At 47.1% G+C, this 25,713-nt stretch overlaps 2 long non-coding RNA genes across 2 annotated transcripts in view; one reads left to right on the forward strand and one right to left on the reverse strand.

Moving 5' to 3' along the window:
- Window positions 1–1,818: 1,818 nt before the first annotated feature.
- Window positions 1,819–25,713, reverse strand: part of LOC309365984 — a 119,384-nt gene continuing 95,489 nt past the window's right edge. The window contains exon 3 of the long non-coding RNA XR_014166352.1: window positions 1,819–2,134. This is a non-coding gene — a long non-coding RNA (uncharacterized lncRNA). The remainder of the gene's footprint in view (window positions 2,135–25,713) is intronic.
- On the forward strand, window positions 15,161–18,082 carry LOC309365993. The gene is made up of 3 exons (XR_014166368.1): window positions 15,161–15,297; window positions 15,906–16,037; window positions 17,910–18,082. It is a non-coding gene; the product is annotated as an uncharacterized lncRNA (long non-coding RNA).

Below are 25,713 nucleotides of genomic sequence, written 5' to 3' on the forward strand. Positions count from 1 at the left end.
TCCTTCCATACTTTGACATAATTATCTTCGTATAGGTTAATACCCTTTGTTGATACCCAGATCCCTAAGTATTTTACCTTGTTCTTGATCTCTAAACCCGTCAACTGTTGGAGTTCTTTATTCTCTTCTGTATTTAGATTTTTAGTAGCTTAGTTTTTTGATAATTTACCTTCAGGCCCGCCAATTTTTCATATGTATTAATTAATTCCAACGCCGCTGGGATGATTTCTTTTTGGGTCTTTTGTTGTTATTATTAAATCGTCCACAAATGCTCTGACTTTATGGGATTTTTTTCCCAATTACAATTCCTTTTATTTTTTCTTCCTTTATTAGCTTTTGTAAAAGTATTTCTTAGCTTTTGCAAAAGTATTTCCAGAAAAATTGTGTGCACACGCATATGGGCACGCGCTCCCCCGCTCTCCGGCCCGCCGGCAATTGGCGCTGGAGACACCGCCCCAAGGCGCGGTAAGTTTGCTGACCCCTGGTTATAAGTAATAGCATCATGATGATGAAGAAGGAACAGGGCATGGGACCAGTCAAGCTTGCAAAAATATATCACTTGCCTGATAATAATGCTGGAAATGTAATGAGACTGAAGGTACATTCTTTCACCTTTGGTGGACATGCCCAAGGATTAAGACTTTTTGGGAGATGATCTATAATGAAATGAAAAAGGTATTTAAATATACCTTCCTGAAGAAACCAGAGGCCTTTCTCCTGGGCATGGTCGGCCAATCGGTGCCAAAGGACAGAACCTTCTTTATGTATGCTACAACAGCAGCAAGAATACTTATTGCAAAGTATTGGAAGACACAAGATTTACCCACCCGGGAAGAATGGCAGATGAAGGTGATGGACTACATGGAACTGGCGGAAATGACTGGCAGAATCCAAGACCAGGGAGAAGAGTCGGTGGAAGAAGATTGGAAAAAATTTAAAGTTTATTTACAGAAACATTGTAAAATCAAGGAATGTTAGAAGGATGTTGGAAAGAAGTTATGTGGTTTTAGCAGAAATGTTATAAAAGATTAAGTAAAAATGGATTGTTAATTGGTGAGAATGTAAAGTTACATTATATTAAGATAAATTATTAGGATAAAAACAAAGATGGAAAGGATTTGCTGAAATAGCTAATTGAACTAGAATACAAAAAAGGGAGGTGTGAGGAGGTCAAGGAAGCAAGCAAATGAAAGATAAGTTATGGAAGGATTGATTTGTCTTTTTTTTCTAATTGTTTTTATTCTTCTGCTTTTTTTTGTTCTTCTCCCCCCCCCCCTTATTTTTGTAATTTTTCAAAACCTCAATAAATATATATATATATATATTTAAAGGAGGAACAGGGCATGTTCTTTTCACTGGAGAAATGTTGCATGCCTTGCCTAGAAGCCTGGGGGAAACCTCGCCTTGCTGCCCACCACCCATCACCTTCCTTCTTCACAGTTCTGCTTCCCATCCTCCTCCCCCTTCTCTTCCTTCCCTGCCATGAAGGACAGAGATCAACAGATGGGCCAGTCCACTCACGAGGAAAGGGGCAGTGCCCATCTTGGGTAGCAGGATCCACAGGGGCATCAGATTCAGCCCCCAAGAAATGCATCTTGGTGACTTGGGGGAGTTGCTGATATCACCCCCCCCCTTGATCCTAATGTAGGTTTTAACTCAACCCTTCTTCCCTGAGTAGGGGCTGGGTGGGGGCTGGAAAGCACCATTTTGTGGTTTCCCTCAGGGGCTCAAATGTCTTGGGCCGGTCCTGTCCCCAACGTTCTCCCTTCCCCCTTCTCCTTCATCCCAACACACGTTTTCACACCATGAACCAACACAAAGGTTTCCAATGCTTGCATTTATTAAAAAGAAGAAGCTAAAGCATTTTTGCAGGCAAACCAAATCCAAGCTCCAATCCCGAGCCCATTTACTAAGGAGTCAGGGCCCACTGGGGTGGGCTTACTCGTGAGTAGACAGGCAGACAGGATGGCTCCCTCTTGACTCCTTCCCAGCATCGCCTTCAGCAGCATCAAGCAAAGCGGTTTCTTCCCCAGCAGAGATGGGGGTGCAGTCGAGGCAGCTGCACATCAGAGGAGAGCAGGGTGGTCTTCCTTTCACCAGAGGTCTTGCACCGGAGATCTGCAGAGTTAGTATCCTGTGAGAGGATGAAACACTGTTAATATGGGTGTTGGTGGTGGTTCTGAAAACCCAGACCAGTGAAATATACTCGGAGTCAATAGTGGATTTCATGTTCTTTATTCAACTCATAGTGGTGAGGAGGAATGGAAGTTGCCCCAGAATGTCTGCATTATTTACACAATGGGCCCTACGTGATTGGCAAATTCCAGGATTCACCTGTAGGCCAATCAGGTTGCGGATTCACTTCCACCTGGAGCTGGATTGGGTGGCTCCTGCGGACCAATCAGACTGCTGCATTCTGGATCCTATTGTTCTAGGAGCAATCAGATTGCTGCATTCTGAATCCTATTGTTCTAGGACCAATCAGACTGCTGCCTTTTGGATCCTATTCAACTCAGTACATAACAACCAGTGACTCCAACTGGGAGGCAGAAGAGCTGCTGTTGTCAGAGTTCAAATTGCACGAAGAAGAAGAAGAAGAAGAAGAAGAAGAAGAAGAAGAAGAAGAAGAAGAAGAAGAAGAAGAAGAAGAAGAAGAAGAAGAGTAGTTGTAGTAGTAGTAGTAGTAGTTTGGATTTGATATCCCGCTTTATCAGTATCCTAAGGATTCTCAAAGCAGATAACATTCCCTTCCTCCCCAACAACAAACACTCTGTGAGGTGAGTGAGGCTGAGAGACTTCAGAGAAGTGTGACTGGCCCAAGGTCACCCAGCAGCTCCACGTGGAGGAGCGGAGAATCGAACCCGGTTCACCAGATTACAAGTCCACTGCTCTTCACCACTACACCACACTGGCTCAGAGGCTCAAAGGTTCTGTTTTGCAGAGGGTTGGACTAGATGTCCCCTTGGTGACTCCCAATGCTACACTTCTATTCTATGAGTGTAGGAGAGACCTCTGGGCATTTCATATATGCACTTTGGGGAATTTGAGTGGGGCTTGGCTGCCATACAGACATAATTTTCCTAATGTGGTTCTTTTTCCTTCTTCTTTTTACAAACAACAACCCCAGGAGAGGACACATTTGAGCAGATCCTTGTGTTTGTGTGTTGTTGTGCATTTAACACTTTCCCTTCCAACTCTACAATTCTGTGATTCAGTAACCACCTTCACAGGGACGTTTCACACAGGTTTCCTTTGCTATTTGAAGAGGGTCAGTGACTGAGCCCCCACCCTCTCATGCCATGAAGAGCTGTTCTTTGGGCCAATGGAGGCATTTTCCCCCAGACTAAGGTAAGGTTACCAGATTTTTTTCAATAAATCCAGGGACACTTTAATTAATTAAATGCTACACGTTTGGGACGTTGATGCTGCAATGATGGCATTGGCAGAGGGGTGGCCACCACCTGGACCTCAACCGCAACATTTCCCCTTCCTCCAAGTCTTCTCCCCGCCCCTTTATTAAATTGTATTGTTACCAATCACATTAACAAACCATACAGAAAAAGAAAATAAATTTCCATCACCACCAAAGAAAAAAAAAGAGAAATAGTACATCAACTAGTAGCCTTCAAAACATAAAATAAAAGTGGTCTTCTTCTATCTACCAGACTCCGAGGCTTCTATCTCCTTTCTCCATGAGCCTGGGCAGCCCCTGAGTTGTTGGTTGTTCGCTGGTGGTGGTCATGGGGAAGTGGTGCGCGGTGGGCCAGGCATGGAAGGCGGAGAAGGAGGGCAGCGCAATGCCTCCCTTCCCATAGGAGCAGCCCCAATCCCATTCCTACCTACCTGCAAGCAGGAGGGGGCAGGATCCGATAGGCAGCGTGAAGCTTCCATACACAGCTGAGAGATCCCCTCCCTGCTCCTGCTTGCACGCAAGGAGGAGTTGGGCGGCTGCTCCGATAGGCAGCATGAAGCCTCCCTTCACAGCTTAGTTGCTGGGGTCAGGGAAGGTGGAGGCAGCTCGGAAGCTGCATCTGAGAGCCCCTGCACCACCATCCTATGGGGACTTCCCAGCAGCACCTGAAGCCAGCCAGAGCCAACTTCTCCGGGTTGCTGAGACTGCCGCTGCTGCATTTCCCAGGGACATTTGGGGTCATGAGACACCATTGACTAATTTTGGGGGAACAGCTAAGATTTGATTTAACTCACCGCGACGGCAACACACTCGGCCTCCTGTACAGCTACCAATTGGCCTAGGGCACCGTCTTACGCATCTCCCTCCGAGCTGTGTGCATCTCCGACTAGGACATTGAGCTTGAGCTTGGGCTCTGGTGAAATCTGCAGGAGGAAAAAGAAGACTTTGAAGGCTCTCTCTTGCAGGACTCACCTTCTACACCTTCTACAACTTCTTCCACAATGGCCCTTCTGCTGCCTCCCTGCACCTCCAGGACAGGGTCTGAGCCAAGGTGGTAGCGAAGGCTGCGTCAGAGTCACTGGCTTCCCTGGGCGGCCACTGGCAAACTGGGAGAGAGAAGCCCCCTCGCCAAGGAAAGCAGCCCGTTCTTTTACCCACCGCAAAGCCGAGTGTGCTGAAGTGCATTATTACAGATTTGAAAGCAAGAGCTTCCGTGGATCACATAAATGAGGTAATAAGAAGAGACTGACTGGTGGATCTGGCCAAAGGGGCCCATCTAGTCCAGCATCCTCTTCTCACAGTGTCCAACCAGAAGCCCCATTTGGGAAACTCTCCATGAGGACAGAGGAGCAAGATCCCACCTCTTTGGGAGTCACAGCAAGTGGTGCTCAGAGTCAGGTTTAACAGGAATGAAGCTGAGAGCTGTGGGGCTGCTCAGAGAAGAAGCATCTGAGAAGAAGGCCATACCTGGAGCCAGCAGCATCAAGAAGAGGACGGCAACAGAGAGGAGGCAGAAGATCTTCATGGTTGGAGGATGGTGGGAATCCTGGAGGTACCAGAAGCCAAGTGGAAGAGCAATTGGCAGGGAAAGGAAAGCTCCCTCTACTTATAGGTGACTGGAGGACTGATGAAACCTTGTGGGATGCCAACCGTTGTTTGCAGGATGGATGTGGCAAGCTCTGAGTTTCATGTGCCAAGGACCAGCCAAATACCACAGAATCATAGACTTATAGAGCTTCAGCTTTGGAAGGTACCCCAAGAGTCATCTAGTCCAACCCCTGCAATGCATTACCACCCTGGACAGGTGAGGCCCCTCAGGTGAGCACTTCCTCCCCATCATCTGAGTGACATTCGCCAGGTTTAGTTCAGGTGATGCTCTCCTCCCCCTCCCTCCTTGCTTCCATCCCATCATATCACCATGGGCTCAGTTCCAATATTCTCTACAAGCCAATCCTTCTAGTGGATTGCACACAGTGGAGTATAAATATCTGTTTAGGGCATTGCCTAAAAGGAAGTGGGTGACACCTGACCCACAGACACCTGAGAAGGGTGTGATTTTGAAGTCCACCCCCTCTCACACCAACCCACATTCATCCTGCATTGATTTTGAAAGTATCTGCAGAACTTCTTCCACGTGGAGCTTTGCCCTCAATGTCTTGCTTCTCAGCTCCTCCTGACGGGTCCTTTGAGCCATCCAATCTCTGCCTTTCACCTTCCCAAACAAGTAATAAACAGAGGAGTCACAGCATGAGTAGCCCAGAATAGAATCAGAGCTAAGAAAGGTACAACCCAAATGTGCTCTTGGGGGAGGAAAAAAGTCAAGGGAGTGGTGCCCCCACTTTCATGCCAAGCCTGAAGAGAAACCCAAAGTGAGTTGTCCTTTGGGACTGCACAATGGCAGCCAGCAATGTTTAGGGCCATTAACCCCAGAGCTAGAAAAAACCCATAGATACAAAACATTTAAAAGGCTGTACTCAGAAGGAGTCCTTGCTTCAGATAAGGAGCAAGCAGAGGAATAAAAGCCGGTGAGGACCGTTGGGACATGAGGGCAGGTGGAGATGCTAGAGGTTTCTCCACTTCCCGTTCCAACACCCCAGGAATCCTCAGCCTGAAGTTGGCATCTTGTGCCTCTATGGTCTTAGAATCATAGAATCATAGAGTTGGAAGAGACCCCAAGGGCCATCGATTCCACCCCCTGCCAAGCAGGAAACACCATCAGAGCACTCCTGACATATGGTTGTCAAGCCTCTGCTTAAAGACCTCCAAAGAAGGAGACGCCACCACACTCCTTGGCAGCAAATTCCACTGTCGAACAGCTCTTACTGTCAGGAAGTTCTTCCTAATGTTTAGGTGGAATCTTCTTTCTTGTAGTTTGGAACCATTGCTCCGTGTCCGCTTCTCTGGAGCAGCAGAAAACAACTTTTCTCCCTCCTCTATGTGACATCCTTTTATATATTTGAACATGGCTATCATATCACTCCTTAACCTCCTCTTCTCCAGGCTAAACATGCCCAGCTCCCTTAGCCGTTCCTCATAAGGCATCGTTTCCAGGCCTTTGACCATTTTGGTTGCCCTCCTCTGGACACGTTCCAGTTTGTCAGTGTCCTTCTTGAACTGTGGTGTCCAGAACTGGACACAGTACTCCAGGTGAGGTCTGACCAGAGCAGAATACAGTGGCACTATTACTTCCCTTGATCTAGGTGCTATACTCCTATTGATGCAGCCCAGAATTGCATTAGCTTTTTTAGCTGCCGCGTCACACTGTTGGCTCTTACAGGAGGTCTTCCTTAGCAGGCAATGTGTTCTACTTTAACATGAGGTCAGCCAGTTCTGCTGGATCTGGGGAGCCTCCTGCTCATTCTGTGGAGCCTCCTGCTCATTCTGTGGAGTGGAGCTCTGGACCTCTGCCCCAAATCCAACCCTGATGTCCTCTCTCCTCTTGCTTGCAAGTGAGTTGGCATCCTGCTCCACATCAGCAACCCGTGGGATGTTGACACCTGGGGGATTTGGCCAAAAGGTGATTCATATTGAGGGTGCCTTCAGTTCCTTCTCATTCCAGCGGTCCTGTACCCACAGAGGGTTAGAATCTAAGAGAGGAGGTCAGAACTGGTCAGACAAGTTTTTGTGTAAGGCAGTGACTCTGGCCGGCAACTAGAGTGTCCTCATGAGCATCTCAAAAGAAAGAGTCAGGTTGCAGGAGCCACAACTGAGTGAAGGGGTCCTTCTGACTAATGGGTGGGCCTTCCCTCCACCCCCATCTCAGGACATCTGTTCAAGAAAGTGCATCAAAAAGGGCCTAGATGATGATCTCAAGATCCAGGTCTGTACATATGGGGAGAGGTGGCATTGGAGGTAAAGAGGTCCTGAGCTAGTTTGAGAGTTTTGCTGGAAGCAGGTTGGAAGTTAGAGACACAGAGATGGGCTTGCTGTGTGCTGAATCCAAAGCTGTGATTGAGAAGGAGGATTTTTTTGATTGGGAGTGTCAATTCTTTGAAGCCCAGCATTTTATGCTCAGGCTGTCTATATGTGAAAATAACACCAGATATCCTAAAGACAGCACAGCCTCCGCTGACCTTCATTCCAAGGAAACCGAATGGGAACTCGTGGATTTTCTTACCACTCAGAGAGTTGGGTTCTGTGTAACAATATTTCAAAGGAACTTGAAATGTGTTATTTGCCCATTTTCTCCAGCTACATCCCTAGATCAGTTTGCATGGAAAGGGATCTCTTTGACCATTGTCTATGGCATTGCTGCTCCCCATTCCCACCATTCCACACACCCCAATATCGCCTTCTGATCTGGGCTCATTCCAAATTTCCCTGGGCTGCATCTGGCAGTTGCTTCACCCAACTTGGCTGCCTGTGGGCATCCGATGGAGCAACGCTTGTCCGTTAACTTGAAGCAAGACCAGGTGGGGAAATGGGACTTAGCCCTGTGACCACAGGTTCCCCACCTTGCCTGCTGGGTTTGAACTTCGGGCTCTTGGGAAAGGATGCTGAAGACATCTCCTGGGGCCCATCTCTGTGGAGATTGCAAAAGACCAGCAACTGCCTCCTAAATTTCACTGGGCAGGACACAGCTCAGACCAACATCTCACAGCAAGCTCTGATATTTCTCTCCCCTCCCCAAAATAAAATATGAAATATCTCTGTGTTGTCCCCTTCCTCCTGTTCCTGGGAGCCAATGTGGGGACTTCCCAGTGTTGAGGGGGACCTCCAGCACCCCTTGCCCCACAAGCCAGAAGGGCCACAAGCCAGGAGTAATGAGAGATGCAGTCCACAAACATCTGACGCTCCCTACATTAGCTGCCCCTCGAGTGAAGTGGGGAGGGAACATTGAGGAATGGTCAGCCCCCCAAAATAAAGCAAAAAGGGGAAGGGGAGACATCTCCAGATTCTGGATAAAATCATAGCTATGCCCGTGGATTTATCCATGACGAAACCCCTGGGTGTGGCTGCCCCAAACTGCCCCACAGATATTCTCACGCTCTTTTGTAAACTATTCTGGATCTTTATACAGGCAAGTAGCATATGAATGCAAAATCTCCTCTCACCTTTGGCCTCACATGGTCCTGCAGGGTGGGGGCGATGGGAATTGTAGTCCCAAACATCTGAGAGCACCAGGTTTCTGAAGACTGTGTTTGACCCAGGTGTGAGTTGTGCCTTGCGTCCAGATCTCCCATCTTCTCACTTTGGTCCCCATCCCTACAAGAACTTCAAGACTATTGTCCTTGCACTCTGTTATTGTGGCTATTTCTCTGCTTCCTGTCTTCTGCAGAAACTGGTGGAGACCCTGTGTTGGGAAGACCTGTGGGCTGTGCTCATCCTCCCCTCTCCCCGCAAGATTTCCAAAGACCCCTGAAGGTGTCACAACCCCCCAGTGACCTAGAAACACGGAAAAGCTCCCCACCTCCGCTCTGCCCTGGAGTCTCCGACATGCAGCCCAGAAGCTCTTCCACCTGGTCTCTCGGTTGCCTTCCTCCTCCTGCTCCTGGGAGCGCCAGGTAAGGTGGAGAGGGAGACCCTCCTTCTCAGAGTTAGAGGGCTATGACAGCAGTAGGTTATGTGGTGCCTTCCAGATGTTAATGGGGACCCCCAGCTCCCTTCCGCCCCACAAGCCAGAAGGGCTAGCAGCCAGGAATGATGGGAGATTAAGTCCAGCTATGCCCATAGGATGGTGGGGAGATAATAGCAAGGAATGGCTAGCATCCGAAGAAAGGAAGAAGAATACTTGATGCTTGATGTAATTTTATTGAACAACAAATCCCTTTGGCTTTGTCCGATATAAATATTGGTCGTCACCAGGCATCCAAATTCATTGTTCAAACAAAGTGCAGAAATCTTGCATAAGAAAATCTTTCTTTCCCTGCCTTTGATATCAGTTGACATCCCTGATCTCTCAAATATGAAAGGGAATATGCAGGAACACCCCCAAGTTGCTATGAAATCAAACTGTTGCTCTTTCTTGACTGTTGCTGGAGTTCTCTGTGGGGTTGCTCAGGAGTGGGGCGTGGGGAATGGAGTCAGTTCAAGTTGCAGGACAGCCTATGAATTTCTGGACAAAACACAAGCCAGAACCAAGTTGAACTTCCAAATTTGCTCAAATTTGAATTTTGCAATGCAGTTCTTCAGTCAAGTAATGTAGGCGAAGGAAGTACCTGCATATTTGGAAAAAATTCGCAAAAAATGCTGATTAGTTTTCAGGAGAATGTTTCTGTATTTTAAGGCAGTTTGGGAAAATGAAACTGTGTGCAAAATTGAAATTGACCAAATTGCCCACCTCTCTCCCCTTTTAGCTGCTGTTTTCAGATTGCTCTGTATTTTAATGTTGGGCCAATGTTGCTTTGATGCTTTGAGGAAATCCTTTGTGGAATGGAAGAAGCAGGGCATGCATTTTAGAATTGAAATGATTAGATCTGAAACATCATTTCCTGTGGGAGTGGGTGGGTGGCAGATTTTCTAAGGGGAACTTTATAAAAAAAATGTCCCTCCAAGTCCACATCTGGTATTCCAAAACATCTGGAGGGGAACAGGTCTAAAAAAGAGTGATGCGCCAGCTGTTTGGTTCCCCCGTTCCCTCTGGCAGGAGCTCCAATGGCTGTTGACAGCATCGTCTCTCCCTCTAAGAACTTGCAACAAAGGGGAGCCACCACCGATCAGATCCTCAAGCTCACCTTGACTTCAGCTCTTGTCTGATGGCCTTTTCCATCAAGATCGTCAGCAGGGAATCCTGGATGAGAGTGGAATTGCTGCAGCTCACCCACAACTCCAGGGCAAAACATCCCTTGACGTGAATGGCTCCAGAGAAACCCTTTGCCCTGGGAGTGTTTTGACAGAATCTGACACTCTGCCCTCCAGAATGCTAAGACTACCAAGCAGCGAGATCAGTGGGGCAGGTTGCATGTGGGGAAAATGTGGAGGAGATCCAGGGGTTTCCTGATGGGAAGTAAGGTGGATTTAAATAGGAGTGCAATGGAGACATGATGGGAAGCTGAGTGTTGGGAGATTCAGGAGAGATAAAACCAAGGACATTTTTCGTGCAGCTTGCAGTGAAACTATGGAACTCCGTCGCCCAGGAGGCAGGAATGACCACCGACTCGGATGCCCTGAAATACAGACCAGGGGCTGCTGGCCATGAGGGAGATGCTCTGCCTCTGCAGGGAGAGGCCACAATGCTTCTTAATGCCAGTTCCTGGGAATCCCATGTGATCCATGGCCATTGGTAGCCATGGACAGCCTTCTCCCCCAAGGACCTGTATCTCCTCCCTTATCTTTATTGCTGGCTGAATGCATTTCGGAAAATGCATTCTTTGAGGACAGTCAATGGTGCCATCCTGGTTTTGTGGTTGTTTTTGCAAAAATGACTTTGCACAAGAGCATTTCTCAAATTGTGGGCCCACCCCTCTTGCCCACCCCACCCCCTGCTTCTCCTTGTGCCCCTTTCCCCATATCTCCTCTCCAACTGCCGCGCTTCCTTGGGCAGTTGCACACAGAGGGACGGGATGTTTCCTAAGGAGGACTTGACCAGGGCAGAGAAAGCGGGGAGGAGGTGGAGAAAGAAGAAGCAGATTTCACCAGAGCCCAATGTGATAATTGGAGATGTCAACGTCTTGGGAGGCCAAGTGTTTTGGGTTCAAATGGCCTAATATGTTGCCGTTAAGGTGAGTTATAAATGAAAACATTGGAAAAATCTGCGTAGGTCCATGTTGTGAAAACGTATGTGGGGAGGGGGGATTTTGGGGGTCAGACTCTACTATCCGATGTGTCACACATACAAACACAAAAACACAGAGTCACCATTGTTAGTCCTCAACATTATCTGGAGAACTCCAGGCTCCTCATCCTTGTCTTCTTAAGGAAGGGGGTCTGATGGCTGTCCAAAGCCTCATTTTCATCCAAGACAGGTGAGACCCCTCAGGTGGGCTCCTCCTCCCCATCATCTGAGTGACACTCACCTAAGCCACCAGGTTTTGTTCAGGTGATGCTCTCCTTCCCCTCCCTCCCCACTTCCATCCCATCATACAACCAAGGGCTCAATTCCAATATCCCCCGCAAGCCAATGCTTTTTCTGGGTTACTCACCGTGGAGTTTAGGATGCCAACCAAAGGGAAGTGGGAATTGCACTATGGCAACTAGCAATAAATGCCTCCATTAGCTCCAGAACCCAGAGCCGGAAAATGTCAACAGCGAGAAAATATTTTAAAGTCTGCACACAGAAGCAATTGTTGCTTCAGATAAGAAGCAAGCAGAGGTTAAAGGGCAAGTGAGCCCCTCAAAATGTGGTTCAGCCAGCCCTGCTGGATCTGGGGTTCCTCCTCCTCTTTTTGCTAAGTGAAGTCCTGGACCTCTGCCCCCAATCCAACCCTGATGCCAGCTCCCCTCTCCTCTCCTCTTGCTTGCAAGTGAGTTGGCATCCTGCTCCACATCTGCAACCTGTGAGGTGTTGACACCTGGAGGCTTAGGCAAAAAGCTTGCTCATCTTGCTGTGGATCAGGGAGTGCCCTTCATCTCTTCCAATTCTTGGGGTCCTGATCCCACAGAGGGTTAGAATCTCAAAGAGGAGTTTGCTGAGCTGGTCAGACAAGTTTCTTTGTAGGATTTGGACCTTCGCTGGCCACTGGAGTGTCGTCATCAGCATCTCAAAAAAATAAGGCAGGTGGGAAGAGCTGCAACTAAGAGGGATCCTGCAGGCTAATAGGTGAGCATATCCCTGGTTTCCACCTCCATATAGGTTCAAAAGAAAGGTACGGAGAGGATCCACGAGTGAAGCTCATGCCCCCGGGTCCTGGGGGGAGTTTACAAAAATAATTACCCTCTTTCATCTTTGTTTAGTTCTTCACCAATGGTCTCCACTATTGTTGGAGCTGTGCCATTAAGGCAACCGGAAACCGGAAGCCGTCAATTAGATTTCTATACAACCCTTCATTTGAGGACCACAGCACAGTTTAAAATACAAAAACATCAAAATACATACCATATTAAGAAAACAAACAATAACACCCACACATAGTGTAAAACACCATTTTTCAATTAGTCCAAGGCTGGAAGAAGAGGAATGTATTTGCCGGGCACCTAAAGTAGCACAGTGTGCTTCCCAGGGGAAAGCAATCCACAAACAGGGAGCCATAGCAGAAAAGACCTCGTTTCATAGTGCAGCCCTCTTGACCTCTTGCGAAGCAGGCATGTGAAGAAGGGCTTCTGATGATGATCTCTAGGTCAAGGTCAGTTCATATGGGGAGAGGCCATCCTTTAGATATTGTGGTCCTGAGCCCACGTGGAGTTTGAGAGCTGAGTTGGAAGCAGCCTGGAAGCTGGAGACACAGATTCCTGTTTGCTGTGCAGGGCATCCAAAGCTGTGAGGAACTGAGAAGGATGATTTGGGGGGTGTTAATGTTGTGACCCCATCTATTTTCTGCTCAGGCTCTCTATAGGGTCAAAAAAATTATCTATATCTCCACTCAACTTCAAGGAAACCAAACTCCGGGCAAACACTGAAACCCCTGGGTTTTCTCCATGCTCAGCAATTTGGGTGCAGTGTAACAATATTTTCAAGGAATCCTCACATGTGTTGTTTGCCCCTTTTCCCCAGCTCCATCCCTGAATCTGTTTACATGGAAAGGGATATCTTTGGCCTTGCTGCTCCCCACTCCCACCCACTGTCCCCCAATATCACCTTCTGATCTGGGCTCATTCCCAAGTTCACTGTTCTGCATCTGGCACTTGCTTCACCCAACTTTGCTGCCTGTGGGCATCCGATGGAGCAACGCTTGTCCGTTAACTTGAAGCAAGACCAGGTGGGGAAATGGGACTTAGCCCTGTGACCACAGGTTCCCCACCTTGCCTGCTGGGTTTGAACTTCAGGCTCTTGGGAAAGGATGCTGAAGACATCTCCTGGGCCCATCTCTGTGGAGATTGTAAAAGACCAGCAACTGCCTTCCAAATGTTACAGGCACAGCCCAGATCAACAGTTCATGACTGGCACTGATACTTCTCCCCCATCTCCAAATTCAAATATAAAAGAATTGCCCTGACCTTCTAGTTCCCCCCATATATTCACAAGAATTCACAGAAGCTCAAACCAGCAATATTAAAATGAAGCATCAAGCAAGCAACACAAATACCATAAAAGCAGCACAACACACAAACACACACTCACAAATAGACAGCAGGGCAGTGCTCAAAGACTGTCCATGAAAAGACAAGATTAAGGCTGCCTTTCCCTTGGAAAGATGGATCTGGAGAATGTTCAAGTGCATGGAAGGGCAACAGAATAGTTTGGTGCAGCACTGATGGGCTTGTATCCAAGGCCACAGATGTCCAGTTGTGGATGGTATTCCCAGCTCCCCTCCCCTGCAGACCCCACCCCATTGCATCCTCAAAATCTATTCCAAGGTATTGGGCAATGTGGGATAACAGCCTCCAAATTTTGATGGTGCCTAGGGAGAGGAGAAGGACGCGGGTGGCGCTGTGGGTAAAACCTCAGCGCCTAGGACTTGCCGATCGTATGGTCAGCGGTTAGAATCCCTGCTGCGGGGTGCGCTCCTGTTGCTCGGTCCCAGCGCCTGCCAACCTAGCAGTTTGAAAGCACCCCCAGGTGCAAGTAGATAAATAGGGACCACTTACTAGCGGGAAGGTAAACGGCGTTTCCGTGTGCTGTGCTGGCTCGCCAGTGCAGCTTCGTCACACTGGCAACGTGACATGGAAGTGTCTGCGGACAGCGCTGGCTCCCGGCCTATAGAGTGAGATGAGCGCACAACCCTAGAGTCCGTCAAGACTGGCCCGTACGGGCAGGGGTACCTTTACCTTTACGTTAAGCGGAAATGTTTCCATAAGATTCTCAGGACTGAGCCTGAGAAGAGCCCGGCAGCTGGGTGAGGCCAAAGGAACTTCTAGTTGAGCCCCCAAGCCGGTGTGGTGTTGGGAGATTACCTGGCTCTTAGGCATGGACTGCATGAGAACACCTCCATCAGGGCTGGACTATTTATCCAAAAAATGTTTTTTACCTCAGCTGCATGCACTTTCTGCAACTATGCATGATTTGGAACAGAGCTGTCCTTCCAAGTGTTCTCCTTCCATGAATTCCACAAGGCAGTTCAATCAAGCATTGTCGACCAAAACGCATAAAGTGGTGTAATATGTATCCACATGGGTGAAAATAGCATGGAAAAATGGGGGGGGGAGCCTTGCTTCCGGGACCCTGGCCCCATGCTGAATGGCTGCCCAGCCAGTGTTGCGGGGGTGCACCTGCCAGGAGCAGCCATGGCCAGGCAGGCTCTCCCCTTGATGTGGGAAGGTGAGGAGGTAGCACAGCACGGACCGTGAAACCTTGGTGCCCCATGCCTGCCCAGCAGTGATGGAGACTAGAGATGGGCTAGCGGGAAGTGTTTTGTTCACCCTCATCTCCCAGTCCCTGGTCCCACCTGCAGAGCGCCCCCCCCCCCCCGGGGAAATCAAAAGATGCCATGCCACTGTGAGCAGAGAGCAAAACACAAACCAACAGATTCACTTTCTGAGTTGTTCAATGGTGGAACTGAGCCCTTCAGAAGGTGCCTGATTCTCCTTTGTAGGAGGTTGGATGGGCTCTTGTCAGGGATGCTACAGCTGTGATGGGGTTGGACTTGATGAACCTATGATTCTGTGGTCTTTGGCTGCTCCTTGGCACATGCCCCTCAGGGCTTGCCACATCCATCTTGCAAACAACAGTTGGCATCCCACAAGATTTCATCAGTCCTCCAGTCACCTATAAGTAGAGGGACCTCTCCTTCCCCTGGCAATTGCTCTTCCACTTGGCTTCTGGTACCTCCAGGATTCCCACCAACCTCCAGCCATGAAGATCTTCTGCCTCCTCTCTGTTGCCGTCCTCCTCTTGATGCTGCTGGCTCCAGGTATGGCATTCTTCTCAGATGTTTCTTCTCTGAGTAGCTCCACAGCTCTCAGCTTTATTGTCAGCCACTTGCTGTGACTCCCAAAGAGGTGGGATCTTGCCCCTCTGTCCTCCTGGAGAATATCCCAAATGGGACTTCAGGTAGACCCTGCGAGAAGAGGAAGCTGTACTGGATGGGCCCCCTTTGGCCAGATCCACCAGCCAGTCTCTTCTTATTACCTCATTTATGTGATCCACGGAAGCTCTTCTTTCAAATCTGCAATAATGCACTTCTGTAAACTCAGCTTTGCAATGGACGAAAGAATGGGCCAGTTTCCTGGGCAAGGGGGCTCCTTTCTCCTAGTTTGCCAGTGGCCGCCCAGGGAAGCCAGTGACTCTGACGCAGCCTTCCCAACCACCTTGGCTCAGACCCTGTCCTGGAGGTGCAGGGACGCAGCAGAAGGGTCTGGCTCTCTGCTCCAGCCCTGCATTCTTCCTGCACTAGATTTCCCCAACCTGGTGCCCTCCGGGTGTCCAAGCCAGCGGGGCCACTGTGGAAGAAGTTGTGGAAGGTGTAGAAGGTCAGTCCTGAGAGACAGAGCCTTCAAAGTCTTCTTTTTCCTCCTCCAGATTTCACCAGAGCCCAATCTAATTGCCTTCCAAGATGTCGACGGCAGAGAGGGATACTGCAACTTTTTAGGTGCCGGCCGCCCCTAAGGCTCCTATTTCGGTGTACTCGTCAAGTGGTGTGTTGCCGTAGAGGTGAGTTAAATCAAATCTTAGTTTTCCTGGAAAATAAGTCAGTGGCGTCTCCTTGATCCCACATACATGAGACCCATCGCTCTCTCTCCCCCTCCATCTCTTAATCTTTACATCCACTGTGAGCTGGAACAATATTAGTGTGCACACTGGGGGGTGACAACCCTTTCCTCTCCCCTTGCTGCCCCCATGAAAGGTCTCCAACCCTCTCAGCCACAACTCCCCCTAGCCTCCCTTGGCTAAAAGAACACCTCTTTGTGGTATGAGAGGGTGGGGGCTCAGTCACTGACCCTCCTCAAATAGCAAAGGCAACCAGTGTGAAACATCCCTGTGGAGGTGGTTATTGAATCACAGAATTGCAGAGTTGGAAGGGAAAGAGTTAAATGTGTAGCACCCTGCTTGTGGTTAACGCTTAGCTGGAATGAAATATTCAATGCAGCAATAGAGAAATTGAAATAATAATTTATTTGTCAGACAAATAAATGATAGGCACAGTGGTATATGGTTACCAAAGCTCTGCCCCTTCCAGCCCTGATGGCCAGCCCAGCCCCCTTGCTCCTCCTTTGGCTGCCTCTTTCCTCAGCCCAGCCCCCTTGCTCCTCCTTTGGCTGCCTCTGTCCAATCAGCCTGGTAGAAATTCCTATTGGCTGTTTGCTAGAACCAATAATAAAAGATACACCCATTTCCTATTACCTTTTATGGTAGACAAAGAGCTATATTTTCTTCTATCCATAAATGGCAGACAAGTAGCCATATATCTTACATTTGCCTCGACAAGGCACCTTAATTACCAGATCACCTTTTGCCCCTGATGCCCCTGCATTCCAAAACAAATGGCTAAAACAAATGGCTTGTGGTATTAAATTCTATCTAAACAGAGATCTTGGGTTCACATTCTCACACACCATCAATGAAATAAGAATCTAAGATAAGAATCTAACATTTCTTACTTTCTAAAACCTTTGCCTAATTACATTAAGCCAACAAATCTCATACATAACATAGATAGCTTTTTAGAAGAAAAGGCCTTTGCAAAGTAAAAAAGCAACTCAGTAAAAAACAGCTTCAAAAGAAGCCTCTTCAGTTTACACCCCCCTTTCCCAGCCAGCTGCTTTTCCCATTAGCTCTTCCCAAAATTTATTGCCCTTTAACTCTCTCAGTATACCTTAAACCTTAGGAAAATATGGCTAGAGTCTGATGGGAGGCACATGGTATTATTTTCTGTTAAACAATAAATCTTACTATTTACCAACTCTTAATTAGTGTTTTTGCAGCTTGATTGTATTCTGTAATATGTAGGGTCAGTATAACCTTTGCTCCCAGCCTGTAATTCCCCTTTAAAACTTTGAGAAATTTGTCTCCTGCTACTGCTATAAATCGGGGGGGGGGGGCTGTTCAGGAGCATAAACAACTGCCAAAGTACTTAGCCAGCTAGTTTCTGCCTGGCATGAAACATACAAACATTTGCAAATATACCTTTAAGCTCATTTTAAAATACAGGCCTTGATCAGATGCCTCATTTGCACACCAATACAATGATCTGCTCAACTGTGTCCTCTCCTGGGGTTGCTGTTCACATAAAGAAGGAAAAAGAACCATATTAGAAATAAAGTGTGTATGGCAGCCAAGCCTCACTCAACTCCCCCCAAGTGCCTACAGGAAATGCCCAGACGTCTCTCTTACAATCATAGAATAGAAATGTAGCTTTCGGAAGCACCGAGGGGTCATCTAGTCCAGCCCTCTGCAAAACAGACCCACTGTATGCATTTTGAACTCTGACAACAGCAGCTCTTCTGCCTCCCAGTTGGATTCACTGGTCTGGGTTTTCCTAACCAACACCAACACCCGTTTTAACAGTGTTTCCTCTTCTCACAGGTGGGGGGTAACTCTGCAGATCTCCGGTGCAAGACCTCTGGTGAAAGGAAGACCACCCTGCTCTCCTCTGATGTGCAGCTGCCTCGACTGCACCCCCATCTCTGCTGGGGAAGAAACCGCTTTGCTTCATGCTGTTGAAGGCGATGCTGGGAAGGAGTCAAGAGGGAACCGTTCTGTCTGCCTGTTTACTCACGAGTAAGCCCCACTGTGGCCTGTGAGTCCTGACTCCTTAGTAAATGGGTTCGGGATTGGAGCTTGGATTTGGTTTGCCTGCAAAAATGCTTTAGCTTTTTCTTTTTAATAAATGCAAGCATTGGAAACCTTTGTGTTGGTTCATGGTGTGAAAATGTGTACTGGGTTGACGGGACTTTTTTTTTTATCAGGCTCTCAGACCCCCCCCCCTCTCTCTGCCAGTCAATGGTGCCATCCAGGCTTTGTGGTTCTTTTCCAAACATGGCTTTGCACAAGGGCATTTCTCACATTGTAGGCCCCCACCTCTCTCTAGGGTCTCCCCTGCCCCTCCTCCTGCCCCTTTCTCTGTCTCTCCCCTCCAACTGTCCTGCTTCCTTGGGCAGCTGCACAGGGAAGGATGTTTCAGAAACAGGAATTAAGCAGAGCTGATAAAGTTTGGGGACATACACTGCAACATTTCTGCCATGAAAATAGGGACATTCTATTCAATAGTAGTGGTAGTAGTAGTAGTAATAATAATAATAATAATAATAATAATAATAATAATAATATTCACCCATCTGACTGGGTTTCCCCAGCCACTCTGTGTGGCTCAAATATATATACAAAATCATCATAACACATTAAACATTAAAGAACCTCCCTATACAGGACTGCCTTCCAATGGCTCTGGGGTCACATAACTCCACACTCTCCCACATTTCTCTGATGGAAACAGGGACACCCTTAGGAAAAGTGGGACATTCTGAGATCAAGCCAGATGAACTTGGACAGCTTCTGTAAATCCAGGACTGTCCCTGGAAGAGGGGGACACTTGGAGGGTTGGAGGGTAGTGGAGGAAGAGGAAGGGGGTGATGAAGGAGAAGGGGGGCGGGAGAGCCTTGTGGACAGGACCGGCCAAAGACATTTGTTTTTTGTTTTTTTTAAAATAATATTTATTCAAAATTTTAAAGGTTACAAAAAGAAAAAAAGAGAAAAAAGAAAAATAAAAAAGACAGAAAAAATACAATCAATAAAAAATAAAAAAGAACAAATCGAACCTTTACATAGCTTTCTTTCCTTTACTTATTTCCTTGACCTCCTCACACCTCCCATTTTTGTATTCTAATTCAAATTGTTATTTCAGCAAATCCTTCCAACCTTGTTTTTATCTTAATAATTTGTCTTAATATACTGTAATTTTACGTTCTCTCTTTCATCAATTCATTTTTACTTAATCCTTTATGTCATTTCTGCCAAAACCACATAATTTTCTTTTTCCAACATCTTTCTAACAATCCTTAATTTTACAGTTTTTTTGAAGATAAGCTTTAATTTTTTTCCAATCTTCTTCTACCGACTCTTCTCCTTGGTCCCGGATTCTGCCAGTCATCTCAGCCAGTTCCATGTAGTCCATCACCTTCATCTGCCATTCTTCCCAGGTGGGTAGATCTTGTATTTTCCAATACTTTGCAATAAGTATTCTTGCTGCTGTTGTGGCGTACATAAAAAAAATTCTATCCTCCTTTTGCACCAATTGGCCGACCATGCCCAAGAGAAAGGCCTCTGGTTTCTTCTGGAAGGTATATTTAAATACCTTTTTCATTTCATTATAGAAATCTCCCAGAAGGCCTTAATCTTTGGGCATGTCCACCAAAGGTGAAAGAATGTGCCCTCAATCTCTTTACATTTCCAACATTTATTATCGGGCAAATGATAAATTTTTGCAAGCTTGACTGGTGTCAAGTACCACCTGTAAATCATTTTCATTATATTCTCTCTTAAGGCATTACATGCCGTAAACTTCATACCTGTGGTCCATAACTTTTCCCAGTCAGCCATCATAATGTTATGTCCCCTGCTTGGCAGGGGGTTGGACTCGATGGCCCTTGTGGTCTCTTCCAACTCTTCTATGATTCTATGATCTTGTGCCCATTTAATCATAACAGATTTAACCATTTCATCTTGTGTATTCCATTTCAACAGCAAGTTATACATTCTTGACAAATTCTTAGTTTTAGGATCTAACAATTCTGTTTCCAATTTTGATTTTTCCACCTGAAAGCCAATTTTCTTGTCCAAGTTATAAACCTCCCTTATTTGATAATAATGAAGCCAATCTCGTACTTTATTTTTTAGTCTGTCAAAGCTCTGCAGTTTTAATCTATCTCCTTCTTGTTCCAAAATTTCCCAATATTTCGGCCAATTTGCCTCCATATTGAGCTTTTTCAGAGCCTTTGCTTCCATTGGTGACAGCCACCTTGGCGTTTTACTTTCAAGCAAGTCCTTATATCTCATCCAGACATTAAACAGTGCTTTCCTGACAATATGGTTTTTAAACGCTTTATGTGCTTTGACCTTGTCATACCACAAGTATGCATGCCACCCAAAAACATTATTAAAACCTTCTAGATCCAAAATGTCCATGTTTTCAAGAAGCAGCCATTATTTCAGCCAGCAAAATGCAGCTGATTCATAATAAAGTTTAAGATCTGGCAGGGCAAATCCACCTCTTTCTTTAGCATCAGTTAAAATCTTAAATTTTATTCAAGATTTCTTGCCCTGCCAGACAAATCTAGAAATATCTCTCTGCCATTTCTTGAAACAGTCCATCTTGTCCAGAATTTGCAATGTTTGAAACAAAAACAGCATCCTAGGCAATACATTCATCTTTATCACAGCAATTCGGCCCAGCAATTATAACTTCAATTTTGACCATATTTCTAGATCCTTTTTCACTTCCATCCAACATTTTTCATAATTATCTTTAAATAAATTCACATTCTTAGCAGTCATATTGACCCCCAGGTATTTCACTTTCTTAACCAATGTTAATCCTGTCTCCTTCTGAAACCTCTCTTTCTCAATCACTGTTAAATTTTTCTCTAACACCTTAGTTTTCAGCTTGTTCAACTTAAATCCCGCAACCTGACCAAATTCTTGAATTAATTGCAATATTCTTTTAGTACTGGATTCTGGCTCCTGTAATGTCAAAACTAAATCATCAGCAAAAGCTTTCAATTTATACTGTTTAGCTCCGAGTTGTATACCTTTAACCAATTGGTCCTTGCTAATCATATTAAGCAAAACCTCCAGGACCGATATAAAAAGCAATGGAGAGATTGGGCAACCCTGTCGTGTTCCTTTCTCAATCTTAAACTCTTCTGTAACTACATTATTCACAATTAACTCAGCTTTTTGTTCTGAATAAATTGCACCTATACCGTTTTCAAAACCTTGGCCTACCCCCATTCCCTGTAGATTTTTCTTCATGAAACTCCAAGGAATATTATCAAAGGCCCGGCCCAAGACATTTGAGCCCCTGGGGCAAACCACAAAATGGTGCTGTCCAGCTCCCATATTCCCCTACTCAGGGAAAAAGGTGTGTGTTAAAACCTACATTAGGATCAAGAGGAACGATATCAGCAATGCCTCTAGCCACCAAGATGCATTTCTTCGAGGATGAAACCAATGCCCCTGTGGTTCCTGCCACCTGAGGTGGGCACTGCCCCTTTCCTCATGAGTGGGCTGGCCACCTGTTGATCTCGGTCCTGCGTGGCACGGAAGGAAGAGACGGGGGAGGAAAGCAATGGGTGGGGGCAGTGTGGCCCACACTGTGAGGTTTTCCCCAGGCTTCTAGGCAAGGCATGCATTCCCACCAACATTTCTCCAGTGAAAAGAGGGATGTCCTCTTCCTTCATCATCATCATGAGGTTTTTACTTATAACCCACCCTTTGGACTGGGTTTCTCCAGCCACTCTGGGCGGCTTCCAACATATAGAAAAACATAAAAAGAGCAAACTTTTTTTTACAAAAAACACCTCCCTATACAGGACTACCTTCAGATGCCTTCTAAAGAGTGTAATATTTCTTAACTCCTTGGCTCGGAGGTTGCATAACTGCATCCCCTCCAACCTTTCTCCAATGAACACGCAAAAAGCAAAGTTCTACCCTGATGGTGGGACCTCTCCTGCTTGCTAGTGAAATGCCCCCCGATCCACATCAGCAAACTGCAGGGTATGGACGTCTGGGGCCTGGGTCTCAGGGTCCTCATATTCTTGAGGAATCCTCGTGTGTGCTAATTGCCAACTTTCTCCAGCTCCCAATAAGTGGGGATGAACAGGGTTGTAGGTGGGCTCAGCATAACACCAAGGGATCCATCCCAATATCTTCTACAAGGCAATCCTTTTACGGTGGAGTATAAAAGGAAGTGGGTGACACCTGACCCACAGACACCTGTCTGACAAGGGTGTGATAGTGATGTCCACCCCCTCTCACATCTACCCACATTCATCCTGCATTGGCTTTGAAAGCCTTTGCAGGACTTGGGAGGTACGGTGGATTCCACATGGAGTTTTGACCTCAATGTCTTACTTCGCGGCTCCTCCTGACGTGTCCTTTGAGCCATCCAACCTCTGCCTTTCACCTTCCGCAGCCAAGTCATGAAAAGAGGAGGCACAGCATGCGTAGCCCAGAATAGAATCAGAGATCTGAAAGGTACAACCCAAAACTGCTCTTGAGTGGAGCCCTGGACCTCTGCCCCCAATCCAACCCTGATGGCATCTCTCCTCTTGCTTGCAAGTGAGTTGTGGCATCCAGCTCCACATCAGAAACCTGAAGGGTGTTGACCCCTGGGGTTTGGCAGAAAGGTTATTCATATTGTGGATTGGAGCATGTCCTGAGTTCTCATTCATGGGATTCTGTACCTACGGAAGGTTAGAATCTAAGAGAGAAGGTTGCTGAACTGGTCAGACAAGGGTTTTTTTTTGTAAGGCAATAACTCTGGCTGGCTAGTTGAGTGTCCTCATGAGCAACTCAAAAAAATGTGCCAGGGTGCAAGAGCAGCAAATCAGTGAGGGGGTCTTTCAGATTAACGGGTGGGCCTTTTCTCCACCCCCAGCCCCCAGAAGCCTACTGTTGCCCCTCTCCAGACCTCTCACTGAGGAGGCGCATAAAAAAGGGCCTCAGATTATGATCTCAGGATCCAGGTAGGTAAGTATGGGGAGAGGTGGCCTTTGGAGGTAGAGAGGTCCTGAGCCAGTTTGAGAGTTTTGCAGGTGTTAATGCATTGAATTCTTGCATTTTATGCTCAGGCTCTCTCTATATGTGTAAATACCTCCAGATATACTAAAGGCAACAAAGTCACTGCTGACCTTCAATCCAAGGAAACCGAATTCTGGGCAAGCACAGAAACCCCTGGGTTTTCTCACCACTCAGAGATTTGGCTGCTGCGTAACAATTTTTTCAGGGAACCTGAAATGTGTTATTTGTCCCTTTTCTCCAGCTCCATCCCTGAATCTGTTTACATGGAAAGGGATATCTTTAGCATTGCTGCTCCCCACTCCCACCCCCTGTCCCCCCGATATCACCTTCTGATCTGGGCTCATTCCCAAGTTCACTGGGCTGCATCTGGCAGTTGCTTCACCCAACTTTGCTGCCTGTGGGCATCCGATGGAGCAACGCTTGTCCGTTTACTTGAAGCAAGGCCAGGTGGGGAAATGGGACTTAGCCTTGTGACCACAGGTTCCCCACCTTGCCTGCTGGGTTTGAACTTCAGGCTCTTGGGAAAGGATGCTGAAGACATCTCCTGGGCCCATCTCTGTGGAGATTGCAAAAGACCAGCAACTGCCTTCCAAATGTTACAGGCACAGCCCAGACCAACAGCTCACGACTGGCACTGATACTTCTCCCCCATCTCCAAATTTTAATATAAAAGCCTTGCCCTCACCTTTGGGTGCCCACTTTTTGTAGTTACCCCCATATATTCACTACAATGCACAGACGTTTAAACCAGTGTCATCTAGCAATATTAAAATGAAGGATCAAGGAAGCAACACAAATACTACAAAAGCAGCACAACACAAACATACACATACGAATGGACAGCAAGACAGTGCTCAAAGAGTGTCCAGGAAAAGAGAAGCTTAAGCCTGCCTTCCCTTCGAAAGATGGATCTGGAGAATGATCAAGGGCATGTAAGTCCAAAAGAATCGTTTGGTGCTGGACCGATGGGTTGGCATCCAAGGCCACAGACGTCCACTTGTGGGTGGGAATCCCAGCTCTTCTCCCCTGCAGACCCATTGCATCCTCAAAATATTTTCTAAAGTACTGGGCAATAAGGGATATCAGGCACCAGATCAGTTTTTGGTGGTGCCCAGGGAGAGGAGAGGATGCAGGACTCAGTTTGTGAAGTTGGGGACAACCTGTTGAGTTGGAGAGGGTGGTGAGCAAGTCCAAGCAGAAATGTTTCCATGAGAAGACTAATCCTGAGAAGAGCCCTGCAGCTGGGTGAGGCCAAAGACCCTTCTAGTCTGGCCCCCAAGCAGGTGTGGTGTTGGAAGTGAGAGTGGAGTTGGAAGCAGCCTGGAAGCTGGGGACACTGATTCCTGTTTATTGTGATGGGGATCCAAAGATGTGAGGAACTGAGGAGCATGATTTGGGGGGTCTTAATGCTGTGACCCCATCCATTTTATGCTCAGGCTCTCTCTATATGTTAGAAACAATCCCATATCTCTGAAGGACTCCAAAGTCTCTGCTCACCTTCAAAGAAATCGAACTCTGGGCAACACTGAAACTCCTGGGTTTTCTACATTCTCTGTCATAAAGCCAAGGCAGAGGCTTGTAAATACTGCAGGGTGCCCCCTGACATTCCTCTGGGCAATGATTACCTTATATGGTGAAGGGTGCAATAAAAGCCTTGACCGGATGAGGTAACAGGAGACTTTGGAAAACGACCATGCGGCTGGGAGGACAAAGGGATAAAATAAAAGTTGCCAGAGGAGAGAGGTTGGAAGGAGCTGCCCGGCCATTATGGAAATACTCGCTGCCTCATTGTGTCTTCTTTCTATGCTATGCTAAGCACCATCTATGACGGCAGGATTCCGTCAGTTCTCAGCAATTTGGGTGCAGTGTAACAATATTTTCAAGGAATTCTCACATGTGTTATTTGCCCCATTTCTCCAGCTCCATCTCTGAATCTGTTTGCATGGCAAGGGATGTCTTTGACCTTGCTGCTCCCCACTCCCACCCCCTGTCCCCCCGATATCACCTTCTGATCTGGGATAATTCCCAAGTTCACTGTACTGCATCTGGCAGTTGCTTCACCCAACTTTGCTGCCTGTGGGCATTCGATGGAGCAACGCTTGTCCGTTAACTTGAAACAAGACCAGGTGGGGAAATGGGACTTAGCCCTGTGACCACAGGTTCCCCACCTTGCCTGCTGGGTTGGCACTTCAGGCTCTTGGGAAAGGAGGCTGAAGACATCTCCTGGGCCCATCTCTGTGGCGATTGCAAAAGACCAGCAACTGCCTCCTAAATATCACTGGGCAGGACACAGCTCAGACCAACATCTCACAGCAAGCTCTGATATTTCTCTCCCCTCCCCAAAATAAAATATGAAATATCTCTGTGTTGTCCCCTTCCTCCTGTTCCTGGGAGCCAATGTGGGGACTTCCCAGTGTTGAGAGGGACCTCCAGCACCCCTTGCCCCACAAGCCAGAAGGGCCACAAGCCAGGAGTAATGCGAGATGCAGTCCACAAACATCTGACGCTCCCTACATTAGCTGCCCCTCGAGTAAATTGGGGGGGGGGAAAGACATTGAGGAATGGTCAGCCCCCAGAATAGAGCATGAAG

The sequence above is a fragment of the Podarcis melisellensis genome, assembly GCF_964234715.1.
Source record: "Podarcis melisellensis genome assembly, chromosome: 3".
In the NCBI taxonomy this organism is placed as follows: Eukaryota; Metazoa; Chordata; class Lepidosauria; order Squamata; family Lacertidae; genus Podarcis; species Podarcis melisellensis.